Source organism: Haemaphysalis longicornis, unplaced genomic scaffold (genome assembly GCF_048455015.1).
Source record: "Haemaphysalis longicornis isolate Haplotype H1 unplaced genomic scaffold, Haemaphysalis longicornis Haplotype H1 scaffold_10, whole genome shotgun sequence".
NCBI classification, from domain to species: domain Eukaryota; kingdom Metazoa; phylum Arthropoda; class Arachnida; order Ixodida; family Ixodidae; genus Haemaphysalis; species Haemaphysalis longicornis.
In genome coordinates this window covers 143,600,698-143,619,416 of record NW_027526204.1, presented here as the reverse complement: position 1 = coordinate 143,619,416, position 18,719 = coordinate 143,600,698, and the positions used below count along the sequence as shown (strand labels likewise).

Sequence of the window (18,719 nt, the reverse complement as noted above, 5' to 3'; positions counted from 1 at the left end):
AGCTAAAAAAGTGTGATTCGCAGGCATTCTTATTCTTTTCTGTGTGTTTTTTCCTTAATTGCCTAGTTGTTGTTGATGATGATGATGATGATTAGTGGCTTTCCCTTTGAATCGGGGCGTCGGTTTTCAGCAACCGACTTGCCAATTTTATTACGCTTACTCGCCCTACAACCAGCTAACCTAATATATTTGCATCGTCCCTCCTATCTCCCTCTCTTCCCTGTTTTAAAACTCATCGCCCCCACCCCCGGTTTTTTTTCTCCCCTCGCTGTTCTAAATTCTCATCCGTTTGATTAGTCCGCCTGCGTACTCATCCCTTCCCCACTTTTCCTCCACCACCACTCCAGTCGCCTCTTCGTCACCTCTATGGCCTTGAAGTTGAGGTTCACCCTTGCGCCAAATCCCAAAGCCTCCACCAGCGTCGTTTCCCCCTCACCCCGCGGTGGTCGTATCTCTGTGCAGTTCCTGACAATATGGTCTATAGTTTCCCGATCCCTGCCGCAGCACGCCCATGTTTCATCCTGCTGCCTGTAGCTACCCGTGTATGCCCGGGTTCTCAGGCACCCTGCCCGTGCCTCGAAGAGCAAAGTACTGCCTCTCGTATTGTCATAGAATCCCTCCTTCTTAATTTCCCGTTTCTCTGCCCTATAAGTCTCCAGGGGTTTTTTCGCCTCCATGCTCTGTGCCCACTTCGTCGTCTCTGCTGCCTTTACCTGCTTTTTAACTGTTGTGTAAACACCACTTTCCCCTACCGAATTTCCGTACCGCTTGGTCAGCTGTCTGGTCCTCCGTCTCCACCGCGTGTCCACGCTCCTCATATACAGGTACTTAAACACCCTCGCGGCCCATTTTTCGTCCTCCATGTCACGAAGTCGCTCCTCAAACTTTATCTTGCTCTGCGCCTCCCTCACCTCGAAAGACGACCAGCCCATATCCCCTTGTACCGCTTCATTTGTAGTTTTGCTCTGGGCCCCTAGGGCCAATCTGCCTACCGCCCTTTGATTTACCTCCAGGCCGGCTTGGGTCTCTGGCTTCATGCACAGAACCGAATTTGCGAAAGTTAATCCTAGTACCATGACCCCTTTCCAGACTCCCCTTACCACCTCGTATTTGCTGTATCCCCAGAGGGTTCTATGCTTTTATGGCCGCGTTCCGTCTTCCTTTCGTCTTAAGGTGCGCCTCATGCGCCTGCGTGTAATCTGCGCTATCGTTCAGCGATACTCCTAAATATTTATACTCTTTCACTAATGGTATTCCTACTTGCTGCACTGATACTGCTTTGTGCTCCGCGCCGTCGTTAAAGACCATGATCCCTGATTTTTCTCTGCTAAAGGATAGCCCTAGGTGCGTCGCTTCTTCACCGCATATATCCATCAAGCCCTGCATACCTATCCGGTTATCCCCCATCAATAATATGTCGTCTGCACACATTAGTCCCGGAACCCGTTGTTCCACCACCTGCCCGTTTTTAATGTATGATAAGTCGAACCCCAGCGTACTGACTTCTAGCTTCCTTTCTAACCCCGCCATGTAGATCATGAACAGTAGCGGAGAGAGAGGACATCCTTATTTCAAACCCTTGTAGGTGTATACAGGCCTATTGTATGTTATCCCCTCCCACACTATTTGCACTTGGTTCTCCCGGTATAGCTCCCTGAGTAAGCTAATGAATTCTGCCCCAATTCCCTCATTCTCCAGGATACTCCATAGCCTCTCCCTGTCTACATTATCATACGCCGCTTTAATGTCCAGAAAGGCTTACCACAAAGGACGGTTTTGCATCTTCACTGCATCTTCACTATTGGCTCACTACAAATAAGTTGTCGTCTAGTCTTCTGTCCTTTCAAAACCCATTTTGAAGTTCCCCTAATATCCTATTTTCTTCCACCCACTCCTCTAGTTCGAACTTCACTGCCTGCATTGCTAACCTGTACAGCACTGACGTGACGGTTGCTGGCCTATACGAACTCGGGTTTGTCTTGACTCCATTGCCCTTGTACACCAAGTTCATCCTGCTCATTTGCCACGCGGCCGGTATTGCCTTTTCTTCTATCCTTGTTCTGATGGCTTGTGGTAGCTTTCCCTTGCTCTTTGGTCCTAATTGGTTAATCAACTCCATCGGTATCCCATCTGTGCCTACCGCGGTATTTTTGGAGACCTTTGCCTCAGCTCTTTTCCATTTCAGCTTGTTTATTTTGCACGAAGGCGCCATCTATTGGGATGTACGATAGGTAGATTCTGGATTCTGGATTCACGTCACAGGAGGTGGGCAGTTCGATCCTCCCCGGGTGCCTCCTTTTTTTTAAGCTGCCGTTGGTACATTTGGAAATTGAAATCGAATATTTCGGCGCAAAAAAACTTCCATGACTCAGGCAGAATCGTCAAAGCTCCATCACTGGTTCTGTTTACTGAACGCTGCCGTTGATTCTGGATACATGTACAACTTAAACTTATACAAGTGCTTGTCCTAAAAGGTTTCCAATACGTGAATAAACGTTTCAGCAGCTACAGTAGCTCCTAGGTTAGCAGGTCATGATATTATAGTGGCACGTTTCTACAGTAGGAACCACCACCTTACCAATTTCAGAAAGTTCGGTGGCAAATTAAAATGATTTTCGCCAGTTCGTTTATAAATTGCTTGTGGTTACCGGGTTATGTAAAACGCTGGCTTTTATATGAGCTAGAGAAAAAATTGTTGGTCCGTCGCTTTAAAATAAGCTGCTCCAGATATTAAACTGAAAACATACACCACTTTTGTTCGGCCAAATCTAGAGCACGTTAGTATAATTTGGGACTCACATCAGGAATATATAACACATACATTAGAAGGAATTTCGGGAATGGCGGTCAGGTTTATTTTTTCTGACTACGATAAAACACACTCGGTACCACCATAATTGTCTGGGCAGGTCTCACTACATTGACTGTGCGCAACGAAATTGCGCGTCTTAAATTTGTATATCAACTTCATAACAATAAGATGAACTTGACTTCGAGTTTGCTCCTAAAGCCTCCTGAAAGAGTTTCGCCGCGAACTAATCACGCTGATGCTATTATGCCTTAAGTGCCGAGAGTGGATATCTTTAAGCACTCTTTCCTCGTCAAAACAATTGTTGAGGGGAACAACTTGAACCCATGTCTATTTACTGTAAACAAAATGGTTGACGCTATTGTAAAAAATCTGAATGCATTCTTTGTGTGAACTTCGCATTGTATTCCCACCTTGTAACAGCCCCAAAGGGCTCATACATTTAAAAATAAATAAATAAATAAATAAATAAATAAATAAATAAATAAATAAAAAATAAATAAATAAATAAAAATAAACTTATTAAGTTTTCTTATTCAATAAATGGTGCACCAGTGGTAGAAAAAAGCCAGTACAAATACCTCGGGATAACGTTCACCAATACTCTGTCGTGGTCAAAGCACATAGAAAACATCTGCGCATCTGCCACCCCCAAGTTAGGTTTTTTACGGCATAAACTCAAAGCTTCACCAACGCATGTCAAATTACTGGCCTTTAAAATGATAATACTTCCTAAACTGCAATACGCTTCGGTTGTATGGGACCCCTTCCTTAAAAAAGATAAATACCAGCTTGAAATGGTGCAAAGACGCGCTATACGGTTCATTTTCAACAAATATACGACCACTGACTCACCAACTTCTCTAATGCTGGCGAACAACATTTCAACCCTGGAAGATAGACGAAAAATTGATAGGCTGAAACTGTTGTTTGCTCTTTATACTGGTTCCACAAAGGTAACTACATCGGTATACATTCAGCCATTTCAATCGCGCCCCACGAGACATCGGCACACGCACAATTTGCTTCCGTATCGAGCCCGCACAAACATGTTCAAGAATTCGTTTTTTCCACGTACAGCATCGGAACGGAATTCACTGCCTGAAGTGGTCTTCACATCTCAGTCCATTTGCCATTTTGAGCGTGCCATATTGTCTGTACTGTAGTCTGTACTCGACTTGCTTTACTGTTTATCGCAATTGTGATTGTATAATAGGGAGATATACTCATCTCCGTTGTTCTGAAGGTCGTGTTAACCTGTGTTTAAGCTCATCTATACATCTCTGTATAATGTACTTATCTTCTTGTATTTTGTGTACGCTTGTTTTTATCATTCATCTATCATGCTTACGTGTGTTTTCCACTTAATTTTTGTGCCTCTCCTGCTTGGTCTTTTTCAAGACCGCAGTATATTGTAAATAAATAAATAAATCCGCCGACGAATCAAACTGGTGGCAGATTGCGTAGATTTTAGCCCTGTTACTGCAAAAATAGCCTTGGGATTTTTTGAGGCAAATACATGAAGAAAAATACAAGTAGTTTGGTTAAAAATTCCGGTTCCACTGGTTTTATGAAAACATATAGAAAATCTGAGTTAAAAATGGGGTTACCAAGGGGGATATAAAAACAAAACAAAAACAAAAGAAACTGCACAAACTCCTACTGACGATGTCATCTACTGACCTAACCAAAACACAAAAGAAATTTACGTGCCATTCCACTCTGTGAAGTGCAAAGCAGGGACGCTTTTCAGCATAGGACACAGAGATGACACAAAATTTAGCAGAAAGGTACGAACAATTTTTATTTCTCTTGATTGTTCATGGCGGTCATTCCTAAAAACGAAACATACATACAAGCACACGCTTCTGTTTTAAGAGGACACTGAAGTGAAGTTGTCGAGCTCCTGTTACCGCTCGTAGTGAGTACACTGGCTCAAATAAACACACTTTTATCCTTTATCCGCGCGATAAGGCAGTACTTATATAAAGCCCGAAAGAACAAAAAAATAACATGCGGGTTTGGCGGCCGCCGCACCAACAGCAGTGACGTCAATAAAAGGTGCTTCGTGATTGCACGATGTAGAATATTGAAATTCAGACAAGCTTCTGTTTCGGTTTAATCAACGCCGCCTGTATAAACATTGCCTAAGGCGTGACCAAAAAATGGCCAAAGAGCCACTCTCCTGTTGCTTTCTCCTACCCTTTCCCAATCTGTAGCCTTCCTACGTGCATGTCCGCCACCCAGCGCCGCTTCTCGGGAAGTATGCAAAATAGTTGAGTTTGTCAGCGTTCCCCAGGCGGCGCTCCGACGCCTTCGAGGCAAGAAGACAGACACACGCTGTAGAAATGGGTGCAGTGTTCGCGACCATCACCCCCGGAATCTTTTCAGGCCTGCGCGTCACGTGACGTGACGTCGACGACGTCACATCAAGCCGGTCGCCCTTCACTGGGTGGCTGCGCCAGCCGCGAGCGCTTGCCGCGCTCGCCCTTCACGCCTACTGACTCAGGCGAGGTTCCTCGACACCATGTCCGCACGATTTATCAAGGTATCGATTGATTGTAGGGTTTAACGCGCCGACGCAACGTAGGCGATGAGGCGCGCCGTAGGGGAGGGCTCAGGAATAATTTTGACTACCTGAGGATCTTTATCGTGCGCCGAAACCTCGTACACACGGGCATTTTTGCTTTTCGCCTCCATCAGAAAAGCGGCCGCCGCAGCCGGGTATCGAAACCGCGACCTCATGCTCAGCAGCGCAACGCCTTAGCCACTGAGCCACAGCGGCGGGTATTTATCAAGGTATCAAGAAATAAGGAATATCGTGAATGGAATAATGCATATTTATTTATCGCAGCCAGACGCCGTCTGTATAAATATCACAGTGCGCATTGTTCTCGGTCCAGATAGACGACAGCCAACACAAGATGTTGCACTTTATTCTGAAAATATGCCAAAAGTACAGAACAATATCTTGCACATAAAACTCAGAAAACAAAACAAAACACATTGTAACGCTAAAAACATGCCCGAGCTTTGGAACATCAAAAGCACAATTTCATTTCAATTGTAGGTTAGAGGAAAACATACCATTCGTTTATCATAGTAGCAGTAGCAACACAAGGTATCACACTGCAGGTTCAAACACTTGCCAAAACAATACAATACATAAAAACACTGGTGACTAAGTTGTGGACCACGACATGATAAATGACAGAAAGAAAATAATTGTTCTACTGCTACAGGTAGGTGCATGTCCTAGGGAAAAAAATCATAAACAAAAATTTAAGAAAACATAAATCACTGTGCACAACAACATGTCTGTAGAAGGAGTTTACAAGGAAAGTGTACACAGTTCAGGAACCAAAACGGACCCTCCAACTGCTACAGTAGGCACCGAGGCAGTTCGAGTAAAAAAAAAAAAGAGTACAACACACTTAAAAGCCAACAACTTGTAAAAAAAGATTAAAAAACTATGTACTGCTATTGAAACATACAAAACCGGAAACAAGGCTCATGTTACATTAGGCAGAAGTATGCCAAGGAAATCAAGTTGTGACTGCGCAATCAAATACCCTCAGCGCAATTTCACAAGAATAAATGTGGAGAGAAAGACGCTTGCAAAATTACTTTCCAAGAAAAATTCTGGCTTTTCTATTTTTAGCCTTCTGATCTTTTTCAATGCGTAAAAGATCGTTCCTTTGCTTGCACAAGTTGTTGAGCATTATATTTGCTGCACAGTTTGCAACCAATGTGATGAGGAGCTCGTAGGTGTGCCCGTTTTCACACGTATCTATGTCCTAAAGCCTTGGCAGAGAGTACAGTGTAAGTTGCCGAACGACATTCCTTTGGTTCGGCCCATGGAGAAACTGGGTGGAGGTACTTTTCGTCATGAGCTTTCTAACTACAACCTCCGTGTACATAACTACTGCAATTACAAGAGCAGAGGGAAATTGGAGGCCACCACGATCCAGTTGTGCGATTAAAGAATGGGTGTCCTCTCCTGTTTCGGTCGTATTTCCGGTAACGACCAACTGCCTCTGGCAGTTTTCACACTTGAGAACTTTCATTGCAGCGTGTGCACAATACCCACCAACATAGCCAATTATCGGCATTTGTGCTCTGAGCTCATCAAGGTCAGCATCGCTAACATGAACACTAAAAGAGGTGCCCGCATCCCTGACACTGTCCATCACTTCGATGCCTCTGAGATCATCATTGCTCATCCTTGGAAGGGCATTTTGAAGACGAATCCTTCCCTCGGTTTCGCAAAGCTGTCGAACAGATATGTGATACTGCCCACCAGCCATCTGCCTGTACTGTCCAAAACGACTCTCGAGGGGATCCGTCTGGACTTTCCCTAGCAGGATGTACAAAGTGAAGCTCACTAATGCAGTACTTCACCAATGCCAACAGGGATTCAGCAGAGAGCCTCAGGGCACTCAATGTCTCCTGGGTAAGTACTCCGGTGTCGTGCCTATAAAATTCCCACACATCGAGCCATGTGATAAAAGCACTTAGAAAGCTTGTCTTTGGGTCATCTGTGTGGTTTGACATGGGCTCTTCGTAAACATTACGGTGATGGAAGCCCTTACTAGGTGTCTTTAGATTGACAATGCTCCACCAACGAAAAATTATTTTGATGAACTCAGCGGTTGCTGTCGCATTGTAAAAATCGGTATGACCCTTGCGAGCGGCCAGGGCTTCGGCTACGTGCGGATTAAAAGGTTAAGTCTCCTGCCACGCGCGTGGCACAAGCTGCGCCCCCCTGGCAACAGCTGCTGCCACGCAGAAGTGACGTCAAACTAAAGTAATCACGTGACTTCCTGTGACGTCAAAAAAACGTCATATGTACGTCATTTGATCATGCCACTTTTTTGTGTTAACGACAACGGCAGCGGGTGTTCACGTCTTGTGTCCCGATGTTCTCCGCCCGTGGTTCGAATGGCAGGCCTGACGCAACTTTACGTCCTTATCTCCCTGTAGCGGCTGCCTCGCGGCGCTTTTTTCTTGTTGGGAGGTGTGCTTGTAATTATTTAGATTGGGTATTTTTTGTGAACTTGCTGTTGCACGTCTTGGTAAGCCTAACGCATTGTTTTCTGCACGCTGCTTCGCCCCGCTTTTTACATGCTCCTAGAACTGTACTGTTGTCGTTTAATATTTTGTAAGCTTCACGTTGTCTTGCAGTTCGCGTGCTATCGGCTTTACGCGCCTGCATTTGTTGTCTACTTGTGCCTCGCTTCTTCCATGCCAAGCCTTGTGTTGTGATTCTGGAGTGGTGGCTCAATTATAAAACGTAGGGATCAGTATTTTCCATCGCGTCGCGCCGTGGCGAGTGACGTAGTGTCAGCGTGTGCACGAATCGAGTGTCGTCCGGTAGCGCACGGCATCATCGAACGCAATCCGATCTCGCATGTAGCTTCTGCAATTTTTCCCCCCGGGGCAGTAGTACTGTCGCCGAGAAATGTATCCTGACTATTCCACAGAAACGATCTGTGCACGTGGCGCTGCAGAATCCGTGAAGGGAGCGCAGTTTACTGCCGTGGGTGGAGCCCAACTGCCCGTCCAAAGATATATCTATTCAAGATACCACTGAAACCATTCGCTGACTGGCTGGCTTCTTGTGCAAGGAGGCTCAAGCTCCAACTGTGCAAGCATGGGAGAAGTGCAGCCGATAAGGTCGCCGTGTGAGCCAAGTTTGGAACTTCTGCTAATAGTCCTTTAAAAGTATGGTGTACATAAGGTTAACAAGTGAGAATTCAGTTATTGTTCATCTATGCTCAGATTTGTTGCTTAGTACCATTGTGCTTTCAACTGAGGAAGTCTTAATGAAATGATAGACAAGGCTTAAAATTACTGCTTGGCTTTTATTTCCCTTTCCTTCGCTCCAGTACCTTTCGCCTCCTCTAACCTGGTTAGGCAACAGAACTTCCTCCTGCATCTGCTTTGAGTATGTATTTTGATAGGCTCGTTCCTTCTTTACTCTTGTGTTTGGCTTGGTTGGAATTGAACATAACCAGCCACAATACTTTCATTCACTCTCAGCAGGATGGGCTAATGATGATGAGAGCTTATCTCGGAGGCTTGCAGTCTATGCACAAATTCCAAGTGGCTGTGACATATATATGCCCATCCCAAGCACTCTGCGGAGTTCAACTTGACACTAATGCTTATATTCGCAACTGGTGAAGCGTGCTTAAGCGTCTACTGTCAAAGCCTTTGGGGTAGTGAACAGGAAGTTTCCAATTGTGAGGGGACGTTTCACATTCTATTGCTTTTTAACTCCGCACTGTGTAAACTGTTTTGGAAAATTGCTCAAGTGAATTTACTTAGTGGTAAGGGGCATTATAAAATGTCCCACATTTCGTTCACAATGATGCAAGTCTCGTCGGAAGCCAGCTGCTAGAAAATACATCCACGAGTTGTGTGTTGTGTGCCCATTAGCTGTTTCTTTTTCTTCCACAAAACGGGCACTTAAACAATCCTTTAAGCCAACAGGCTTAAAAAATATTTCATCAAGTACAACTCCGGGGTAATGGTTAGTGTCGAGCGTGACATTGCCCACTACCGAGAGTACTTCTTAATACCTTGTGCAAGAACTGGAGCCAAGGCCACGTGCGTGGATGTGAATGCCTGTCGGTGTTTGTGAAAGTTGCAGTACAGCTGGAAGGTGCCTGGATCATGGGTGGCTTTAACAATAAAATGACTGCTGAACATACTTTTGCTCTGGTATCAATGAGCAGCATGTGAGCATTGATAAGTGCTTCACTGTTGACATTTTTGTTACACAAAAGCAGGCCATGTTAAGGCCCCCTGGCAAATATTCATGAAAAACACTGTACCAAAAAGCTGCCAACACATGGAAACCATGTTGATCACGGCACCTTTCCTAGTACTTCAGTACCATTTATAAGCGCTGCGTTTTTCCCCCCAACTAGTAAACTATCCCAGCATTGCACCTTAAGCCAGAAATCAAACACTTGCTTGTCAATGACAAGTGATCTGCCAAACTTCCGTGTCTATGCAAAAAGTGAGTAGCTCTACTTTCTATGCACTGTTTGTGGTGTGAAGCTCCAATTCTAAACAAAATGCTAGGGTTCTTCTGGAAGATGCACACCATTAAAACCTCTACAAAAAAGGAATAAGCAAGCAATACTCTCTTGCACTACACTAGAGTCCTGCGGGAAAGCCAAACCAGCAAGTGATCTTTTTCTACAGAGCGCTGCAGACGAGCCAAGAAAAAGATTTCTTTTTGCAGACACCAAAGCTACGCTGGAAAGCCAAAATGTGTGGTGTCTGTTACTGCAGATTAGCTGCAAGACGGGCATGTTCATGCAAAGATTTATGAACCAGGCTGGTGGGGTAACAAAATCGTTGAATGAGGTTACAACAAAATGTGTTATGAAAAATGATATAATACTGTTTGCTATAAATAGCAATTAAAGGTATAAAATGGTTTTGACACTAGTTAAGTGGCCTGTTGGAAATCATTGGCAAAACATAAAGAACAACATTTCATACAGCTGCAAATGTGAAATAGCAAAGCGTGGTTGGGGCCTGAATTCAGCAGGCATGCTCCAGCTGAGAATGTATAATTGCAGAGCAAAATAATTATAAAGGCCTAGGGTAAAGGTGAGCTTAGTTAAGTTACCACCAAGGTATTTGGTAGAGAGAATAGTTACAAAAATAAAGAAGGAACATGGGAAGCTTTATTTTCCCTGATTAAAGTTTATCAGCACTGAGCTTGATGTTCTGCATGTCCCATTGAAGAATGTTACACCTGCATGCAGTCGGCACATCACATTTTACGGTATAACACAGTTTACTTCGAACATAGGTAAATAAGAGAATATTGCATAAGCAGTTCTTATACGTGAAATAGAAACAGCAGGGTTTTTAAAACGAAGCCCGTAAGTATGCTGAATGAAGGGGACCAATGATGAGTTTATGTTGTTACTAATAACAAATTTCAACGACCTTGTCTGAAACAAACCCCTTCTATGGAGGGACTGTGTGTAATCATAAGATTTTTTTTATAAAAGGCTGTAAATGCCCTGTAAATGTATGTCAACAGGTATTTTAACGCCCTAGTCGTGGCCTGTGAGTCATCGGCGCTTTTTTCTGGTGTTTAGATGATTAAGGGCTGTTGTACGGGATCCACCTTCTCTTCTCACTTTGGTCACCATCTTTCTTAATCACTGCATTCATGTGCTTGGTCAGGGAGCTAGTAAGCGAGGATGACAGTCGGCACCAACTATCAGCCGAGTTCCTTCAGGCTGGGCCAATTGCTGGAGAGGCTAAACAATGTTTTTAAAATCCCTAACTGAGAGCTTTCACTTTTTGTTTTGTTAAAGAACATTTAGGCAACCCTTCAAGAACTGTCCGAAATAACAAAAATGACTATTGTGCCCATTAAATAGTTATTCTACGCACAGTGAACCATGGCATAAAATCTATCAATGCGAACCTACCCTTTGAACCTGCTTAATATTTAGCAGAGACTCACTCCATTCATTAGCTGTTTTATGGCACTGTGGGTGGGCTACTGGTTTCCACCTATGGAGCGTGTGGGCCGCGCTAGTTTCCAGTCGTCCTGTCAAATGTTTTTGGATACTAGCACTACCCTGCAGTGTACGAGCCATGGATTCCTTGGGTTGGCCATGTGAAATTCTAGTGAATCGTTACAAGCCACCAAAGAAAGTGAGCATTTGTTTATCGAGCATTGTTTTGTGGCCACGAAAAGTTTCGTTCACTAAAAAGACTAACAAATGACATCAATTTTATTGCAAACTTCAAACAAATAACTGGAATTAAAGAAAATGTGTAAAGCAGCTGCAGCTCCATAGCCACTTTCCAGCTATTTCTCCATGCCATCAGAGAATCTTGTTTGTGCGACTAACAGATACCGACCTATTCCACTGCAAAGAAACATAACTGGGCGATTGTAGTGGGGCCTCTAGTTCCGTTTGATCATATCACTTGAGTGTTTACGTACAGTTAACAGACTGATGACTGTGTTTATAGTGCATGCACATATAACATCAATGTAGTTTGAAATTGGGATCTTTTTCACCATTTCTTTTTGTTAAATTCGCCCCATGACAGCCTTGACGTTTGCCTATCAATTACATTTGCAGCATGCTCGCTGCTTATACCTGTTTACACAAACAATCCGTAGATGCTTCCACGTTCCAGGCACATCTTAAGATTCTCTTTGACGTTGCTTATTAAGCCTGTGCAGAACCCATAGGTTTTCATATATTAGATATGATGGCCGGCCAAGCGTACACCCTTCCTATTACCGTCTGGGTGTGTGTCCTGAATTAACTTCCTTTGCATGAGGGACTCAGTCATGTCTGGCCAACATAGCGGTACACCACGGTACAGCGAGACGTGAAAGTTATACCAGTGCAGTGGCTATGAGATGGAGCGTCTAGCTAGTCTACCTTTTGAAGGTCGCAGGTCCTAAACTGTCGTAGAATCATGAATTCTACTACGAAATCTTTGGTTTCTACTAGGAAATCTTTTTAAGCGCTGAATATCACGCAATTATGATCCTTGTGGCGCATGCTCACAAGACTTTTCTGCTCATAAAACGTATCGTGGGTGTAAAACAAATTTTAAGCTACAATTTCGCCCACTAGAAAATAAGAACTTCGCGATTTTCGAAAGTTTTCCTTGCTAATATTTCAGAAGAGGAGATCTACTGTAGTGGTACAGTACGTACGTGGTACATGTGTGGGGACACCAAAGATTACCTTTCCTATTCTTGGCGCAATTGTCTGTAATTGTAATGCGCACATGTGCCTAGTAAAAAACGGTTGCCGCCAATACCCTTCGTCCTAGGCACTGTACATTCTGATTATCTTTTGGCGCTGCTAAGTTGTCTTCATTTCGAGAACACACACCGCGATTTCAGGTCGCCCATTTAAGCATTGTGGACTTGCCGTGGTGCAAACTGTTGATAACAGATGCCGCCGCGCCGACATGCGTCGGAAGGTTCACAGAATTACGCTTGGACGGTGTCTTTTCTTGTGTGGAACGTAGCTTGTTCGAACGGGGCCAGTCGGCCTTGCGATGTCGTATCACGTACGCTGAAACTGTACGCAGGTACCATCGGCGTACACCAAGCATAACCAAGCGGTCACAGGTCAACATTACTCGAGAGCGGCTATTTTGCTGCGGTCTGGAAAGGCTGGCTGTGTCCCCACGGAATACATAATCACAAGCAACTTTCTCACGTTTTCAGATAGTGCTTCTAACAATATGAACTCCGGTTTATCTACGTTGTCGGCCCGAGAAAATCGGAGCTTCGTCACGCTTTCGGATACGCGAGTATACGGCAGCTGGCAGCAGCAGCAGCATCGCCGGCTGCTCCCGCAAGAACAAAAATTGTTTGTTTAGAAAAGTTTTAGCAGTTCAATGGTGCGTTATTTTGTACTGCAAATAAAAAAATGTGTATTTCGGACTACAATACACAAAATAATGACAATTATTAATGTTGTGACGTCATTATGACGTCACGCGTGGCAGCAGCCGTTGCCAGGGGGGCGTGGCTGGTGCCACGCGCGTGGCAGGAGACGCTGCGGATTAAAAACCTGCAGTACGAGTTTGACGTCCTGTCGCTCAAAGCTGCTTGGATTTAGAGCTTTTGACGTCAAGCCATACCCAGACTTTAGAAGCAGGGGTGACTCCTCCTTATGCAAATCTCTCAAATGCTTAAATGAGGCAGTCGTCTTGCATTCGGGATGAACGTCATTGTTCGAAAGCTCGAAGCGTGGGTAGAAAAAGCAAGTTCCAGCATTTTTTTGGTTCAGCGAGTTATTTGTTATGCATTTAAATAGATGTACAGCATCCACCACGTAAAATAACGGTGGATCTGGGTCTGCCGGGTGCGGGTAAACAGGGCTAAGCTTTGGTTCTGGCAGAAACATCATTGCCTTCCTGTTCAGCGAGTTTTGTCACAGAAGACGGCTATGACCCTGTATCCAATTTCTTCTAAGCCCAAGATCACCTTCTTTAGCATGGCATGAAGATCTTCACCCTGTAAGGTTTTTACTGGAAGAATGTGCGCCACCTCTTTGAATGCGCTCAGAAAACTTTGTATCATAAATACGTGCACCGATGTGGCCACTTCGTTGGAGTTAACTGCTGCACCACATATGTTCCCACCTTTGTAATCTAAGCAAGGCTTGATATGAATCTCGTCAAGCATCAGCGTCACAGTGTGTTCATGTGGCTGCAGATGTTTGAATCTCTGAGACACATACTGAAGGAAAGTGGCGTCAGAAGAATCAACTTGTGGGCACATTTGAATAGACGAGCACACATTTCTAATAGTGCTTGGATGGGGCAAAGGTAGTGTACCTGTGCTTCTTAGGAACTTGTAGGCATGCGGTGATATTGTACGCAAGATGCATGCAAACACCATCACCTGTGCGCTATACTGAATGCGCTCTGCAGAAAGCAGTAGTAACTGCTCCTTCATAAAGTTCACCGTCTCTTTCTTGCCTTCATCAATGCTGCCTTCCAATTTGTCCAGAAGGGAATGTATTGCTTGCGCCAGGTGGTGACAAGTGCAGCGCTCATCAGACAGCATGCACAGGTTGTTCAAAATTTCCAACAAGAAACTTACTCTTTGAACTGAATCCGGTACAACAGCACTACCAAGGTTCTTGATTGGTGAGCCTTGATAGCAGGCAAAGATTTTAAGGTTTGCAAACACTGTCACTGACCCATTCACCCAAGGTTCACGATAGTCGATAATGTTCAAAAACATCGAGCACTCTTCTTTATGAATCACAGTCCACTTCGGAGACACTGACAACCCTTGCAGGCGAGCCCTTAGTTCTTCGAGGGACCAAAACCGGTCTTGTTCTGGCTCCGCTTCATATGACGCCAGCGACTCTTCCACGGCACGGGCGAGTTGGGAGGCTTCTTGTCGGCTCCTCTTGGCGTCAGGGGTTTCTCTCGTGCTCTGGTCTCTAGGACGGACAGCCGGGAAATACCGTTGGGACAGATCCAGGACGCAACCGTGGTACTGGGAGTGCAACTTTAATAACTTTAATAACTTCTTCTCGATGCATGAAGCGTCTAAATGATCCGCGCACACCTGCACAAACGTCTCATGAACGTCTGAGACACCACTTCTCAAAATAAAAAAAGTTATTTCTTTTGCAGTGCGCAGCCAGAAGTGGCGAAGACCGGAGATGCCGAGCGGAACGCGTTCCGCTCCCCGCTAGCAGACGACGCTCGTTTTCCTAGCGCAACTCGCAACCGCAGCGCCGCGGTGGCGAGCGGCGCGGCCGGCCGCCTTCTATCCACGGCCGCGGCGGGGAGATACGGAACTGAAACTAAAGCGTGGCAAACTTCGCATGGCGACGCAGTGAAACATCCCCCTCGCAAGGGACACGATCAAATGCACAGCATTTCCGGGGGCGCACGACGTTAAGTATTTTGCGTTACGTTAATGTTGTTGCACTTGTGGCAACTGCTGACGAGAGAGCGCTCGTCAGCAGTAAAATTGGCAGCCTCGGCGCACGTTGAGTCCGAGAGAGGGGAGAGAGTGTCCTTGAAACGTGCCTGGGCGCGCTATCCAATGTTGATCGCACCGATAGCGAAACGTCTTAGCCGGGCATGTCGAGGCGAGCGATGCGGACAACTATGGACGCCAAGAACGGGTGACATCGTGAGTTAAAGAAATGAGCGCATTTAAAATGCGCTCCCGTTTGCATGACCGTTTTTACAGTTTGTGTAGCTAAAACAAAGTTTACCTACGTTTCGGAAGCATCTAAATAGAGAGTTATAGCAGATCGGAAAAACGGTTCCCGTACGGTAACGTCTACCGACTGGACGCCACCGCGCATGCGCAGAACCCTACCGTATACCGGAGCGACTTGGCCGGACGGTACCGAGACGTACCGTGTCCGTCGTTCGAAAGCGGGCGGCCGCTTTGGAAGAGTTTGGGAGACGCCTAGTCGAACGGATTGCAAATATGCGATCGTTTAAGAAAAATGAGGTTGCAACAAGTGAAATCCGCGCGATTCTGACAGCTCAAGCAGCAAGCGAAACACGGTCCGAGCCCAACTGCCGTGGCTTGTGTCGTCGAGCGACGCATGTCCGATAGCTTCTTTTAGGTTGAATAAGGGCGATACGGCTACATAACTAGTATTAACAGCAACATGGGACCCGTCTGCAAATCGGCGAGTGAGGAACAGACGGTATCAGTGCGAGGGACTCTCAAATACAACAAAAAACTAGAAACAGCCAGCCGTATGTACTGAGAGCCCAGCTAAACCTGCTGGCGCCATCTATTGAAATGGTGTAGAGGTAAAATGCCCCCTTCACGTTCACGCTGTCACAGTTCGAATTTCCGTAGGGGCGTTGGATGGACTTTTTTTTTCTAATACTGTCTTTAGCGCCTTTGAGAATTGAAAACTAATATTTCAGCACAAGAAACGCCACAGACTCACGAAAAATTGTCCAACGACGTACAGGGGGGATTAAAAGAAATACGAACAACGGAGCACACAGCCTCCGAAGCATGCCGCACCGCCTGGCTGCACTGTCAGTAAACTGCGCGCATGCGTAGTTCTTTCGGAGCGTTTGAGACTGTGGCCTACTGTTTGGGGAAACGCTTGATCAAGAAGGGACGCGGGTCATTTATTTTGAGGCATCTTTGTATGATCTGTCGCCACTGGGCATACTGTTATCTACTACATTCGCTAGCCATGGCCCGCAGCAAGCTAGCACATGCCATTCAACGATCATCCTGCTCAGTGGCGACACAGCGGGAAAAGGCCCCTCAAAATATATGACCGGCGTCGCTTTTTGATCAAGTATTCCCCATAAATGTAGGCCACACTCTCAAACGCTCCGAAACAACTACGCATGCGCGCAGTTTACTGACGGTGCAGCCAGACGGTGCGGCATGCGTCGGAGGCTGTGCGCTCCGTTGTTCGCATTTCTTTTAATCCCCCCTGTACAACACAAGTCGCTTCCAGTCACGGTAGCATGGCCGGTAGTTACGGTCTGCTATAACTCTTAAAACGAGCCTTCCCGGTACGGTCCGGTAACGGGTACCGTATACCGTACCGGAACCGTTTTTCCGATCTGCTATAACTCTCTAATAAAAGCGCTGCGCTAAGCGATACATGCAACATGAAAGGAAACACGGGAGCGTGGCGTCAGCACTCCGCGAAGCGCTGCCACAGAGAGCTTGCAAGAATGGACGACACCGCGGCACTGTTTGTGAACAAAGCGCAGCTGACCATCCTTGCTGCGAACGTGCCTTTTCGGCGATTTTCATCGACTGCTGGCGTCAGCGCTTCGCGAGGCCCGGCGGCCTCACGCTCAAGTATTTCCCATCATAGGTGATTTCTACCCGAACAAGCAACGACAAGCTGAGAACAGGAGCATCACAAATCCTTACCTTAGTGCACGGAGTCGCCAGGATGTCCTTCCTAGGATTGGCGCGTAGCCATTGTTTGAGAACCTCGGCGTCTTTCGGGAAGGAAAACACTTGTATCTTCTTTCCTGTTTTGTATAGTTGCCGGTGCATCCCGGTACACAACACTTATTCGTCATTGTAGCATCACTCCAGCATCACGCTCGGAAAGGAAATTGCCGCGAAACAACAACGGAAAGCAACAAACGTGAAACACCGTCAACACCGTGCCGCCGAACTGACCCGCGCCGCCCGCGCTGCGCTCGCTGCCGCTGCGGCTTCCCCGAGAGTCGGCCGGCCGGAACTGACGTCAGATTGCTGGGCGCAGGCCTGAAAAGACTTCCGGGGGTGACGTCGCGACTCGCGAGCAGTGACGTAAGGCGCGGCGTCCGCCGGAACTAAGTGTCCCTACCCTTCCCATTGGAAAGCGGCCGACACGTCAGGCAATGTTTACACAGGCGGCGTTCGTTTAATGAAACAGCATGCTTAGCATCCGGCGTTATCGTTGGATGGGCATTCTTGATATCTTAGTAATCGGGATACCGCGCTGCTGTCATATTATCGGCCCTAAAATGCGTCAGATAGGCTTACCAGCATGGCTTGGAATCGTAGCAATCACTAGCCGAGGCCTACGCAGTGGACGAACGCTCTCCGCTTCACCGCAGACGCTCAAATGCGATGGGCTTTCCCTCCATCTTTGAAAATTTCGTGGCTCATGCCTGTAACGTAACAAGCGTGTTCGCACCAATCAAAGGGTCGGCTTATTCACGACTGTGGCTACTGCCCGCAAGCCGTCAGTGCTTATGGCAACAGCACGCCAACGAGAACTCGCTAGCACGTCAGTGTCAGTCTGCGCGCATACTGCGGATTGGCTCGTGGAGAAATGAACGTTGCAGCGCAAAAATGGTGAATCTAGTTTAGAAAACAAAGGCCAAAAGAAAAAAAAAGATCAACTTAAAAAATATTCACTCTTGGGGATCGAAACTTGCGACTGGCAAAACAATTTACCCAGCGTTCTAGACCATTCGGGCCCGAACCAGCGCTGCCAGGAACAGAAATATAAAATATATTATGTACAGCCAGTTTACATTTTTTTTAGTTTTAGCATTTCAAGCTCCCTAGATGACTATTTTTTGTTTGAGCTCAAGCGGAAACCGTCCCCAGAGTTATCACAATATCTAATAACTACCGACTGCATTACTTAGACGCAAAAATGTTGATTGATTTGGTTGTTAGGTTTAACGCACCGACGCAGCGCAGGCGATGAGGTGCGCAGTAGTGGAGGGCTCCTGATTAATTGTGACCACATGGAGATCTCCAACGTGCGTCGAAATCTCGTATACACAGGTATTCTCGCTTTTCGCCTTTATCAGAAAAGCGGCCGCCGCGGCCTGGAATCGAACCCGTGTCCTCGTGCTCAGCAGCACAACGCCTTAGCCACTGAGCCACCGCGGCGCGCGACGGAAA

General features: G+C 46.1%; 1 pseudogene; it reads right to left on the bottom strand.

Annotated features, from left to right (window-relative positions):
* Positions 1-5,654: 5,654 nt before the first annotated feature.
* Positions 5,655-17,392, bottom strand: LOC144160134 (uncharacterized; annotated as a pseudogene).
* Positions 17,393-18,719: the final 1,327 nt, after the last annotated feature.